The sequence below is a fragment of the Pteropus medius genome, unplaced genomic scaffold (genome assembly GCF_902729225.1).
Source record: "Pteropus medius unplaced genomic scaffold, Ma_sr-lr_union100, whole genome shotgun sequence".
NCBI lineage: Eukaryota > Metazoa > Chordata > Mammalia > Chiroptera > Pteropodidae > Pteropus > Pteropus medius.
Window position 1 is genome coordinate 19020782 of NW_024355205.1, and position 13838 is coordinate 19034619.

General features: G+C 34.2%; 1 protein-coding gene across 1 annotated transcript in view; it reads right to left on the minus strand.

Moving 5' to 3' along the window:
- Positions 1–12034, minus strand: part of MBNL1 (muscleblind like splicing regulator 1) — a 190148-nt gene extending 178114 nt beyond the window's left edge. The window contains exon 1 of the mRNA XM_039857368.1: positions 12010–12034. The gene's annotated coding sequence lies outside the window, so the exon portion shown is untranslated. The remainder of the gene's footprint in view (positions 1–12009) is intronic.
- Positions 12035–13838: the final 1804 nt, after the last annotated feature.

Sequence of the window (13838 nt, forward strand, 5' to 3'; positions counted from 1 at the left end):
CTTTCGTCCAACTTTCTCCACCCACTTGACAAGGAAACACATGAGAAGGACAAGCCAAGCTAAGCAAAAGACATCTACAACATTTTATAGAAGAGTAGATGGTGTACAGTTGCACGGGAACCACTTCCTTCAGAGGCATATGTGAATTTTTTTTAACACAGTCAGAACATCACCACAGGATAAAACTGTAATTGTCTACTACTTCTTTTAAGTAACACAAGTCAAGAGATCCTTCCAGGCATAGCTTCTTTTTTTATCAGCTTTTACTTTTACCTCCCTGAAAAATGTCCCTCTCAACTTCATCAGAACAAACACATTCAGAACTCTAAGAGAGAAAGGAATGATTATGTGTTGCTAAGTACTATTTAGTAACAAACGCTTGGGCCATGAGAATGATGACATCACTTACAGAAAGGGGAACATTTACACTTTTGAAAGAGATGCCTTTCCAACCAGAGGAACAAAGCCAAATAAGGAAGGAGGAGAGGCCAACTGGCTCTGGAGAAGCATCCTCAGCAGCCAATTCTAGAGGGTGATCATCAGCTCCTAGTTAACTAAATAGAGTCACGTCTCAAGGCCATGTGCTCTTTCTACACTCCCTTCCTGAATCTAGTTCATGTCAACAAATGGTACTACTATTATGGCAGAAAACCTACTATTCTCATATTGTCAATAGATATGCCACGAGGTTAATCTGCCCATGTATGGTAAGCAGTAGGTCAGGGAGTGGCTTCATATTTCAGTAGTGTTCTCTAATATTTATAGATTGCAGATATTTATGCGTTTATTCTCTCATACACATGCACTTGGAAACCACACACTACCCTTTACTTTGCGATAATCTGATAATTTTGGTGAGTCATTATACCTACGTATTTACATGATAGGATAAAATGCATCACTTAAATAGCACATAAAGTCATCTGGAGTCCTCCATGCTTCCCAATACCCGTAGCATAACGCTTTTTCTATTTGGGTGTTGTTATGAGCTCTCAAAAATTAGGTTCTGGCTCCTACGATATAACGTCTGCCTGCCTTGGAGAATTACAACTGTGTTCCTCTCCATCCCATCCATTGTCGTCATCCTAGCACACACAGCCATTGTCAGCTCTTAACCAAACCAGAAATAGAAGAAGCCACACTAGTTGTCATTAACTTCTTAAATATAGGGAGAGGTCATTTCTTCTTGTGGTCTCTAACTAGTAGATGTTGACATTGTTTGTTCAATAATAATAATAATAAAATGTTCATTTCTGTAAGTTATTTCATATTCCATTCCCAAATCACACTCAACCTCCCGACTTGCCTGCCCGCCCACTCCCTGCAAAGTTATATTCAACTAACTCTGAGATTTTAAAGGTAATAGTTGGGTCATTTAGATCTCTTGGGATAATAAAAAAAAAATTAGAGAAAATTTATAACTTGTGGAAAAAGCACTGTAAGTTACTACTATTTAAAAGAGGAACAAGTTGATGTCACAAGGACCCCTATTGTCATTAGCACTGAGACAAACATCTATTGTCTCTGGAGATTGGAAAACAGCCTTTTCTCTAGTCTTTACTGCTTCATATCCATGCAGAAATAAAAGTGCCTGATGACCCCACTGCCAGACAGCAGAGTACCTATTTTCAGTGGCCATTATTAGAGAATAGTGGCAACTATTCTATAGTAATATTACTAAAAATTTTTAAGTTGACAAATTTAAATAATATCTGAGCCCTTTTCACTTTTGTCAAACCCACATAATGGACATGAAAAGGAAAGAAAACGTAGTTAACCTCTGAAGTTAAACTCAGCTTATCTGAAATTTGTCTAAATATAATAATTTATCTTCGAGGAAAGCTTTTGACCTAGGTAGTAATTCCTGCTTCTCTTTAAACAACAGTTTTCCCTAGGCTGTGTTAAACACAGATAATGAATGCATTCCTCTCGCCAATCCATACATGCGCATGCACTAGCAAATATCAGCTCACAATGTAAAACTCCTTTCCTTGGCCTACAACATAGGTGACCTGGCCCTCTGTCATCCTCAGCTCTATCTTCTGAGAACTGGACTGCTCATTTCTGCTTCTCACATATGCCAAGCTCAATCCAGCCTCTACACTTGCCCATCATTCTTCCTGGCCCTCTCTTCCCAGAGTCCTCTGCACGGCACTCTCGACCTTCTTATCATTTAGGTCTTAGCTTAACTATTACCCTTTCAGAAAGGCCACCTTGGGAGGACAGCCAGGTAAAGAAGTCTCCCTCTTTTGTCTCTTTATCCTACTTAGTTGAATTTTCTTGATACTGCTATCATTGCCTGAAATTTCCTTTTTAAAAATTTACTTCTTTACTGGTTTACTCATTGTCTTTCCTTACTAGACTGAAGTTTGGCTCCTTGAGGACAGAACCGTGGTCTTGTCCTTCACTGTCTCCTTAGCATCTAGATCAGTGCTCAGTGCATAAGGCTTCATAATATAAAAACACGAACAAATGCACTCTAAAATAAAAACAGGCTTCTCACAAGAATTAACATCATCTCCTCACACAACTGACTTCCTGAGAAGAACCACAAAGTGAGAGTCACTAAATAGGTCCTGCGGTAAGACTATAGAATAGAAAAAAAAAAAAAAAAAAGTAGCTCGATATAAAATTTATGTTATATTAAAATTTTTTTTTCAATTCTTTGAACTTTTCTGAAATTTTCTGAAAATTCGTTATCTCAACTCTTCTTTACCCAATAAAAATTTTTGATAGTTCAACTTTAAAGAAGCCTCTTTAAAGAGCCTTGTGCCATCACTGCACCTGGGTGTATAACTCTCAACTACTATGGTGTCTCAGGTGATATCTTATATTTTTCATATTGTGGCTGAAAATCCAATTCTTTTAATATTTTCCCCACTAGAGTATAAGATTTCTGAGGCAGGGGCTGCACCATGTAATCTATAGAGTCTTAACTGGATCTAAACCACAGCTTTGCCTACCTTGTTTCTCCATAAATAAGTAGAGGCACTATAATAATGCAATAAATATTCAGCTTAGAGAAGGGCACACCTGGATCAGTTTTGTGACCATTATCAAGTTACCTTTATCTCTTTGAACCTCTTTTTTTCCCTTAAATCTGTAAAATAGTAATAATAGTACTTATTTCGCAGGGTTAGTGAGGGTATTAAATTAGTTAATTATGTGAAGCACCGGACATATAATACTATTTAAAAATAGTACTAAAAATTAGTACAAAAATGATATGCAATAGTACTAAAAACTGATACTAAGAAATATAATTAAAAAGTTATTATTAGTATTATCATTATTATCATCATCATGATCATCTTTCCTACATAGGGCCTAATAATCTCAAGAACCAAATCATATGTTTATAACCTTAAACTTGATATGTTGGTGCAAAAGAAACAGTTTCCCTAGAGAAGCTTTATAATTCTCTTCAAGACCCGAAATGGAAGCGCGAAATAATTGCAAAACAATATGTGAACTATATGCAGAGCCATGAGGCCAGCACAGGCAGATGGTTAATCAGAAAAGGATTCTGAAAGGAGATTGCTCTTCCATCTGGCTTGAGGAAAGCAATGAACCCTAACTGGCAAAGCAGGGTGGGCACGTGTTTTTCTTGGTGGTGAGGGCAGGGCAGAACAAGTGCAAAGGCAGTGGAAGAACAATGCAGAGCAACCGCCCCTCAGGATTCTAAGAGATTAACAGCAGCCCACTGTGAACTCGTCTCTTTTTAGCTCAGTGGTAAAGAGCCAACACAGAAAAAAAGAGAACTTCTCGGTCTATTTGTTGTCACAAGGGACCACTTTTTTGTTTCAGTTCCTTTCACTCAATGTTAACAGAAGACTTTCCACCTGACAATTGCATGGTAGTTTAGAGCACTACCACGACCATGGCCTCCTCCAGACAATCTTGGGAAGTAGCTGTTTTTTTTTGTTATGCCTATTTTAGTGTATGAGAGGCTCAGAAATGTTGAGGCCTTTGACTTAATCATCATTTATTTTAATACCTACTATGTTTCATGCAGTGTTCCAGCTGCTGAGGATGTAGCATAAACCAGATAGACCAAATCCCTGCCTTCATGGAACTTACTTTTTAGTGGGATAAACATAATAAATAATTGAATAAAGAAATAAAGATGAAAATTTTATGTAGTATTAAGTGCTATCAAAAAAATTAAAATGGAGCAAAAGGATAGAGAGTGACTGGGTTAGAGACACTCTAATAAAATATGTAGTTGGTCATGGAAGATATCCCTTTGGAGGAACATTTGAGCAGAGATTTGAACAAAGGATCGTGTCACAGTAATATGTGTGGGAAGCACATCCGGGAAAAGAGAGGGAAAAGCATGTGCAAAGTTCCTGAGTCATAATGAGGTTGGGATATCCTAGTGGCAAAATGAGAAGATGAGCCAGAGCACACTGAATGAAGGGATGAGAGATAGGGTACGAGGGAGGAGATATAGGTGGATGCGAAGATATGTAAGCTCTAGCGGGGAATTTGGGTTTTATCTCAATTAAAATAGAAAGCCATTGAAAATTTTTGAGAAGGGTCACATCATTTGATTTACATTTTTAAATGTCATGCTGGCAGAGATGCAAGAATAGGAAAAGGTAAATTTCTGAGGAAGCTAGAAACAGAACAGAGATGTCTAGGACAGAAATTACAGTGTTAGGTAGCTAGTCAGACATGAGTAACAGGGGAACAAAGGAATAGAGGCCCAGCCTAGAGACCTCCCAGAGAACAACAACCTATTGGCAGTTAGAGAACCACTCCTACATTTCAGGAGACAAAGGACTGGAGGGCCATAATTTATAGCTGGTTTAATCCAGCCCCAGATGCATGCACATAAGGTACTACTACCCTAACCTATGCACAACCTCAGCCTCATTATACCATCATTATAATACCATGTTAATGCCCAGAAGTTCATGAATCTAATTATAACAGACTGAATTCTGGATAAGTACATGTGCACTAGACAGAGATATGTAACAGCCAAGTGTCAATCAAAATTACCTCGTGTGCCAATCACCTAGGAATACCTTTGTAGTCACCCATCGTGGCCCTAATATAATATAGACCTTCCCACTTCTGTGTTATTATAGCCTTCTCTTCCCTGCTGTAGCTCGCTCCCCATGGAGTGCGTATTCTTTTTTCCACACGGTTAGCCAGTTCAGGTGTGACTCTTTTTCCACCTCAAATGGTGCCTTCAATAAAACTTCTTCTAAATCTCGTTGACCTGTGATTCTTCTCGCAGAGAAGAACCGAGGGAAAACTCTGATTGCACTTCTGCATTGTTATCCTCCCCCATGCTGCTGAGGTGACACCTCAGTGGTAACAACAGTGTCTCGCACTGCTCTCAGGATGGTACAAGGGGTGACCCTGGTCAGCCTTGGGATATATTTTAGAAAAATATATTGACAAACTTACTAGTAAGTAGGATGTAGGTGAGGGAAAGAAATCAATGATGCCTTGACCTAGATAACTGGGTGTAAGATGGTGCCAATTATTGACCAAAATTAGTGGGGATAGAGCAGAGAAAGGTACCAATGATGAGTTTTATTTTGGACAGGTTGACTTTGATATGCCTATTAATATCTGCATGAAGTTTAATAATCACTTTGTGGTATGAGTCCAGAAGTTGGCAGGAATTTAAGGAGGTTTGTATGGAATTTTTTTTTTTTTAATTTAAAATTATGGGACTAGATATCTGGAGAAAGAAAAGAAGTAACTTACCCAAGACCCACAATCAATAAGCGACAGAATGGAAATTGAAAATGAGTCTTTTGACAAGGGCCCACTTTCTCTTGCTACCACAAATATTAACATGTATTCAGAGTTATAACTACTGGAGTAGAATATTGGAGAGCTTTAGGGGCAGGAACATTCTAGAATCACTTATGTAAAAGGGTGAGAATTTTTTGCAATGCTATGGACTACAGAAATTTAAAGTTGTTTCTTTCCTTACTTTCCTTATCTAATTATTTTTCTGTAAATGTGATGGCATATGCACATTTAATATTTTTTTTTAAAAAAAGGCCTCTGGAATAAATTCATTAGATTGACCAAGTACTATGGATGTCTACTTTCTTATCTGAAATTGCCATTTTTTTGGAATGCCCAAGAGGATAATTGACTTCAGACTAAACGTAAATTGAATCGAATCAAGATATAAAGATAAAATTTCAGCCAATAACTCAGACAGCTATTTCTGAATCGTATCATAACATTTGAATTAAGCCTTACGAGGTTTGTTTAATTGAAATGGCTGGGGCAAGTAGCACTTTATATTAATGGCTTAAGAAAAAAAAAAGATTAAAGTAAATAAATTAAAAAATAAATTTAAACCAATAAGAATGCAAAGGGGACAAAAACACTAAAACTGGAAACGAGCTGAAACAAACGAACTTAACAGTATTTCAAACGAATACTATGATAATCCTGAATGGAAAGAAGAGTGAGGTAGGGAGAGAGGAAGAAAGACAGGGTGGAAGGGAGGGAGATAGGGAAGGAGGAAAAGGAAAGAAGAATTCATTTAAGTAACTTACAAACACAGTTTTGGGTAGGGTTTGGGTGTGAGGGGCAAAAAGTACATATAAACCTTGCTTTTTTTTCCAGCAGGTTTATTTACTGTAGCAGTTTGGGTAAAATAATTCAGAAATTATTTTAGATGTATTATAGAATTGAGCAAATGAGTAAGCATGATGACTTTAGGACCCAGGGCTCACACTATGGAAGAAGGAGCCCACAAATATGGAATAAGGGAGTGCAAGAAAGAACCTTGTGGGGATGGACTGGAATTGGAAGTATCAGATGAACTCTTGCTGTCCAAAATATATGTATGTATATATAAATGTTTTTATGTATGCACACATAGGCATTTGTGTATGCTATTTGTAAGTTTGTGTCTCTCTACACGTGTATACATTAATATATTCTGCAGAAAGGGGTAAGAAGTAAAAATACTCCAGTGTCAGTGAGTAAAGCTGACAGCCAGATTTTAGCCTCTAACACTATGCCCCACTAAAAGAAATGAGAAATGAATGATTCCAGGGGTGGAACAAAATAGGTACCAGATCGACCTAGAACATCTTTTTATGCCTAAAAGTAGCAAAGTGCTTACTAATATGATGGAGGCAGGCCACAAAGATGCAGAAGCCAGATGAAATGGCCCCTTTTGTCAAATGTGGACGCTTTGAGCACCAAAATAATTAAAGCAGTAATGAATTATAAACCGCTGAACAGACAGAAATTCAGGAGTTCATATCAGTAACAAATAGATATATACACTAATAAATGGGAGAGCAGAAAGTTTTTTTTTTTTTTTTTTTTTTTTGCTTATAGTAGAATTCAAAAGACTGACACAAATGTAAGGGGAGTGCTGGAGTTAGAATATCATCATTTGGTAACCAGTATAGAATATCATCATTTGGTAACCAGTATAGTAAAGATTGCCTCAAAGGAGAACATTAATTAATACTAAACCCAAGGGGAAATTTTTTATGAGCAGCCATCACTACAGAATAGAGAAATCAGGCAACATCTTGACGAGGCAACCCAAATTAGTAGCACCAATGTAGACAGATGAGCATCATGTGGCTCTAGGTATAATAGTGTGAGTAGAAACAACATCAGCTATACAGTATTTCTAGCAGAAAATGCATATCCACCATCTAACCAAGAGGAAATGTCCAAATACAAAATGAGGAACATTCTGTTAAAAAGAACAAAAGAAAAAGGAGTTGGTGAATTGACTGTACTCTAATTTAAAGTTTTCAATTTCATAAAAGACAAAGAAACTATGTGGAAATTTTCCAGATTAAGGGATGCTAAAGAGATATTGCCACTAAATATGATACTTAACTCCAACTGGATCTTTCTTTGTAGGAGAAAATATTATCAAAGATATTATTAGATGAATAGTAAAATTAGAATATGGACAAATCTTAGATAAAAGTATCATATCCATGTAAATTTATGAAGTAGATAATTGTATGTAACCACTATGTAGGGGACTACCTTTATTTTTAGTAATAACAAACTGAAGTTAAGGGCCATGTTGTTTATAACTTACCCTAAAGTGGTTCAGGAAAAAGTTATGGAGATAGAAAGCTATAGATAAGAAGAAATGAGAGCAAATTATAAAGCAAGTGGGGTGGAAAAAAATTAAGATAAGGCAAATTTTGTTAAGGGTATATGGAAACTCATTATGCAAGTTTTTATTTTATAACTTTTTTGAGCTTGAAATTATTTTTAAATAAAAAATTTAAAAAAGTGAATGAAGTATAACAAGTGTTTCTAGTGAGCACTTAAAAAAAATTCATTGCCATCAAGTATATGACTATTCCACTCAGAAAACAGCCCAATTGCATGGAGAATTTTTTTGCCTCTTCTCTAGTTCAGATCTGCTCAAGAGAGAAAAAGAATAAAAGCATCTGCTTAAATCTCTTTCCTTATGAAAAGTGAAAAATTGAACTAAGGTACACTTAAAAAATATTCTACTAATTTTCTTTTATTTTTCAAAATAGAAATAAACTGGTGATGTTTTTCAGGATTATATTACTATTTATATTGTTGCCAAATAAGAATTTTGAGAGTATGATAATCTGTACATATATAAAAAAACTAAGTTAATGATAAAATATCTATAAAGTGGAATAATAATGAGGTGTGACATTTTATACTAGTTCATGGAGCAACAACAGTAGGCTAACTTAATTTCTGATCTACTTTCTGTGGTTCCAATATTAATGAATGGTTTTAATGCCATTTTTTTAAAATGTGGATTTAAAAATATAAATTTAATGTTTTCTTCAATAATATTGAAAATTTAAAAACTATTTCCTGTACATGCATAGAATGATGAAAAAATAAAGCTGGAAGGAATTTAGAAAACACCAATTATAAGTTCCCAGTCTTAGTTCATAATAAAATAATAAAAAATATCAATAATGTTATGCATTGGAAATATAACAATAATGCTCAAACAACAAATAATTTACATTTTAAAGACTTAAAAAACAGTGTTTTTACTTTCTAAGTACAGATGTATAAATAAGACTATATTTAATGTATCTTTAAATGGAAATATGCAGAAATGTCAAAGTACTTCATTTATTCTTTATATTGATAGGAATTATTTCTTATATGGAAATGAGATACATATTCTATTTTATAGAATGCATATATTACCACAGTGTATATTTTTGTGAAAACAAAAATTAATTTAACACATATTTTTATTAATATAATAAATATGAATAATCTATATATGACACTTATTTGGAAGTCACATCCACTAAAAATAAATAGCTCAATGAATGTAAGTGGACACAAATTTACTTTTAAAAGGCAAGAAGACCCACATTATCCAGATTTAGAGAATTTTTGTTTCTGAATTTCATCCCTCTTAGTCTGCACCCAAACCATAATTTTTCTTTCAGGCAACAAACTTTCTTGTCTTTATTTTTGTAAATAAGAATATGGCCAAGAGACAAGCAAACCAAACAAACAACTGTTTCAATGTTTCAAAATTTCTTTTGGAAGTCCAGTCAGTTATGTCAAAAACAAATAGATTCATTGCAAAGTGAAAATATTATTTGAACGATAGTATATTTGCTGAGGTGGGATAGAGCCCTTTATAAGCAGATCTTTCTCTTCAACAGGTGGTCGGCTTTGGGAAATTCAATCTGTGAAGTGGGAGACACCACTGCACCGTGAGATTAGCTGCGCCACCCTGGGTATCAATAGTTTGACATATTCCCAGCAAGGTTACCCACATGTCACAGTCAACCACGTCTTATTAAGACAGATATAAAATTTTACAATCCTGTGCAGCAGGCATCCAGTTTCAACTTTTACTAGTTTCAATGAAAATTATGTCTTAGATAGTGTTTCACAAGAATGTAATTTTAATGAAACAGTAAAATATACATATATAGTCCAAAAGTCAAAATTTATGTTTCCCAGCAATAAACTATTTACAATATTTTATCTAATTTCACTTTAAAACTTTGGATTTGGATGCTTTTTCTTACTGCAGTGTGTGAAATAAAAAGCCTATGCAATGCGTCCTGCTGTTCTAATAATGACAAGAATGTCGCCTGCAGCCATCTGTATGTCTCACGGAAACTCAGCCTAAAATCCACTAATATTTTCTGTACGTACAATTTTCTGAAAGACAGAACAAATTCTAAACTTATTTTCCATAATCTAGAACGAGGCTATGCCTTTAGAAACTTCCAAAATTCTCAACAACAATAACAACAACGCATCTGTTTTGCCAGTAAGATGACATTTTCTTTGGCTGTTATTTGCTTTGGCCTTTATTTGCTGCTCTGAATTACGATGGTGATCAATTGAGATTGTAATTTTCTTGGGCTATGTTTTCTCTTGGTTGTTATCAGTCACTCAGTGTAATACCATACTATGTATAACCCACTCACAGCGCTTATTATTTCATGGTATCAAAATATCTCATACTTAAAATTCTGGACATTTAAAAATACTTCCATTATTTTTTCTTAAAGACAGGGCATTAGGTATTATTGTAAATAATATAATCCAGTTCTGATGGATGGAGTTGTGTTTAATTAGTGTGTGATATATAAGGATGAGGACGCACAGTTTTAGTGCCTTTCTCACAACTATCAACTTAATCTAGAAATGCCGATCTAGTTAAGGATGTCAAACTTGGGTTAACGGTTCATTTCCTGAATTTATAACACCAGCAATCTGCTTTCCTTCTCCCTATAGTCTCTTGTTATAGCACCTTGCATCAAAACAGTTAAAACTATTTTCTAGGTAAAGTAATAGAACCAGTATGACTGCATTGTTTACCAAAAGTAATAAAAATTACATCTATTATTTGATGGAACAATGAAAACTTTCTTTTTTTTGGAAGCCATGAGATTATTCTAATTAAAAACACAAACCAAATTAAGTAAGCATTCAAATATATTACTTGGAATATTTACCTTGCCAAATCGCACACAGTAAATGTTTGATGTGTGTCACCTTCTCAAAACAAGTTCTTAGTGTTAAACTATTCAAAATTCCATACATATATAAACAGAATAGTGCACTTATTGCATTGGTCTTTAAAAAAATGTATTAAATACTGTAACGCTTATACCGAATTATAAAAAAACCAATTGTTTTTAAAAGGAAGATTAAAACTTGCTATATAATAAATACAATTGCATTAAATAGTTAATATGTATAAGCATTACTCTAGATTGGCACTATTAAGAACAAAATTTCTACTGGATTTAGATTATTTTAGCATTTCACTAATGAGATCAGTTTCTGCTTAATTGGATCTCCAATTATGGTCTAAATGGTCTTACTTTGCTTTAGTTTCTGCTCTGATTTAAGCATTATAATTGTAAATTAATATTTTTAAAGAAGGTGAATCTCTAAAATTAGAGTTACTTCTCTTATTTAGATTTTTAAATCATATTATCTATACTACAAATCACTTTTTCGATAGTATTTAGTATAATGCAATGATGTGAAAAATAATACTGAAATGTCACATTTTAAATAAAACAATATATTTTTGCAGTAGATAAAAACAAATGCAAGCTCATCTTTTTCCTGGATAATGTCCAACTAATAATATGCAAAATTAACCAAAGGATATATGTAGGAGAATTTACAAATGTTAGCAATAAAGTGGAGCTAGGGGAAGAAAAAAGTTTGTTTATTATTAATTCAAAAGTTCTTTCAGTATTAAATTATGTGCAAAATTATGAAAAAAAGAGAATGTCTTACTCTGCAGTTAAAATAATTCGAGATCAAGAACTTTAAAAATTTGCAGCTTTTAAAAGGTATGTGAAGATAAGACTATAAATTTTCTAAACTTGTTCATTTAAAATATTGACTATTTAATTGAAAGAGGTATCAGATTTATCTAATCAACTTTGTAATCCAGCCAGCATTTAAATTGTTGCTCTGTAATGAGTTGTTAGCATCAAATAATAAAATGAAAAACAGCAAGTAACACTTTCTTCTTACCTCTGTGTATTTGCAGTTGCTTGCTAAGCTGCTTAAATAGTTGAGTGATACCACCAGCACCCCAAAGAACTCTGTTCTCTCCTCGAGGCTCTTCTCAAGTCACATTTTTTTTTTAACTCTGAAAAAGGAGGAAGTTGTGAAACACCAGAGTCATTATACTTTATAAATGTTATGGAAATGGAAATTATTCACAAAGCTTATACTTAGAATCACCGTAACAGGCTTTAATTTGTATGTGTATACATATATAATTAATGAATACACATATTTATATATGTAAGGAAATTTTAGAAAAGTTATTGAAATCTATTCTTAATTAAGTAATGCTCATTTACATAAGGAAACATCTCCTTTGTAACTGAATGATTATCATAGAAAAACAGAAAATACTGCTCTATTGGGAAGAAATCTGTCAAGCTGATACACAAGGAATAAGCTTGCTTTTATAAGGTTGATTAACTTAAAGTCTTTGGAGTATGACCTAAATGTTAATCTGACTACAGACATCTTGTAAAAAGAAAAAAAAATTACTTTAGTAAACAGGCATATTCCTGGAATCTGGGTAGCGGTTTCTTACAAGTCTTAAACTTCCTTTCTCATGAATAGTGGCCTGTTACATATAGATAAAGCATTGCAAAACTGAAACTGTTGCTTATCCATGTGCTATGTTCTCTCTCTCAACTTCAGCTGCAAGAATAAAAAGCAGGTGCAGATCCTGCTATGCTGTACTTTTAACTGGCTAAGTTTCTAACAAGTTGGAGCCTTAAATGAAAATATTTATGGGACAGTAGGGACAATGGTTGAAATAGGACATAAAAACAGTTGATGAAAGCACATGCTATTGCCAACCTCAAGTAAAAGGAAATACTCATATACTTCTCCCTAGTTACTGCATAATAGAAGCAAATGGGTAGCTGCAATTTATATGTGGCAGTCCTTCCCATCGTCCCTTGCTCCTTGGGGAAGAGGAAGAAGGTGGATTGCAAGAATAACTTAATGATTATGCAAACTTCCACTGAAAGAACTACTTTCTGCACTTTAGAAACCAGCATGCTCTCAGGGTATCACTCTCTGCTTTCTACTTAACCCTATTTTCATTTTCAAAGAGGCAATAAAATTTATTAGGGATGATTAAAATCAGAAACATTTTCCATTTCGCCTAAACTCATACTTAATGTGAATTTGCAGAAAGTGAAAATAATGAACACACAATAGTAAGAAAGCTGTCTCAGCCCCCCAACAAAAAAAACTTCAAACAAAAAAACCACCAGTATATCACCAATATAAAATTTTATTTGAATTTAGTGAGATACTTGTGAAAAAAAAAAAAATCCTTGAAGAAAAAGTTATTGATATGATTGATTGCCTAGATTTTAAGTGTTTTGAGAAATTTTAAATATTATTGTATTTGAGTATTACTATAAAACAAACACTAGGCCCATCTGCCTACCCTGAAAAACCCAGGTTCACTTTTGGAAGCGCAGGGCTCAGTATCTGGGATTCTAATGTGCTACCTCGATATCTGTGTCCCTTTTATCTGGTGGTGGATGTAAATCTGTTTCTCTAAATGGTCCCTTCCAGCTGATAAATATGCTCAAGTTTCCCCCGTCTTAAAAAATGCTCTTCTAACTGAACTGCCCCTATTGCTTTCCTTTCTGAGAAAGTTTTCAACATTGACTTCCTTTAAGTCCTCATAGCATGTGTGTGTGTCTGTTAGAATATACATAAAACAAAATTGATCTTTTTTAACCATTTTTAAGTGTATAGTTCAAAGATATTAACTCCGTGCTTACTGTTGTACAACAATTGCCACCATCCATCTACAGATA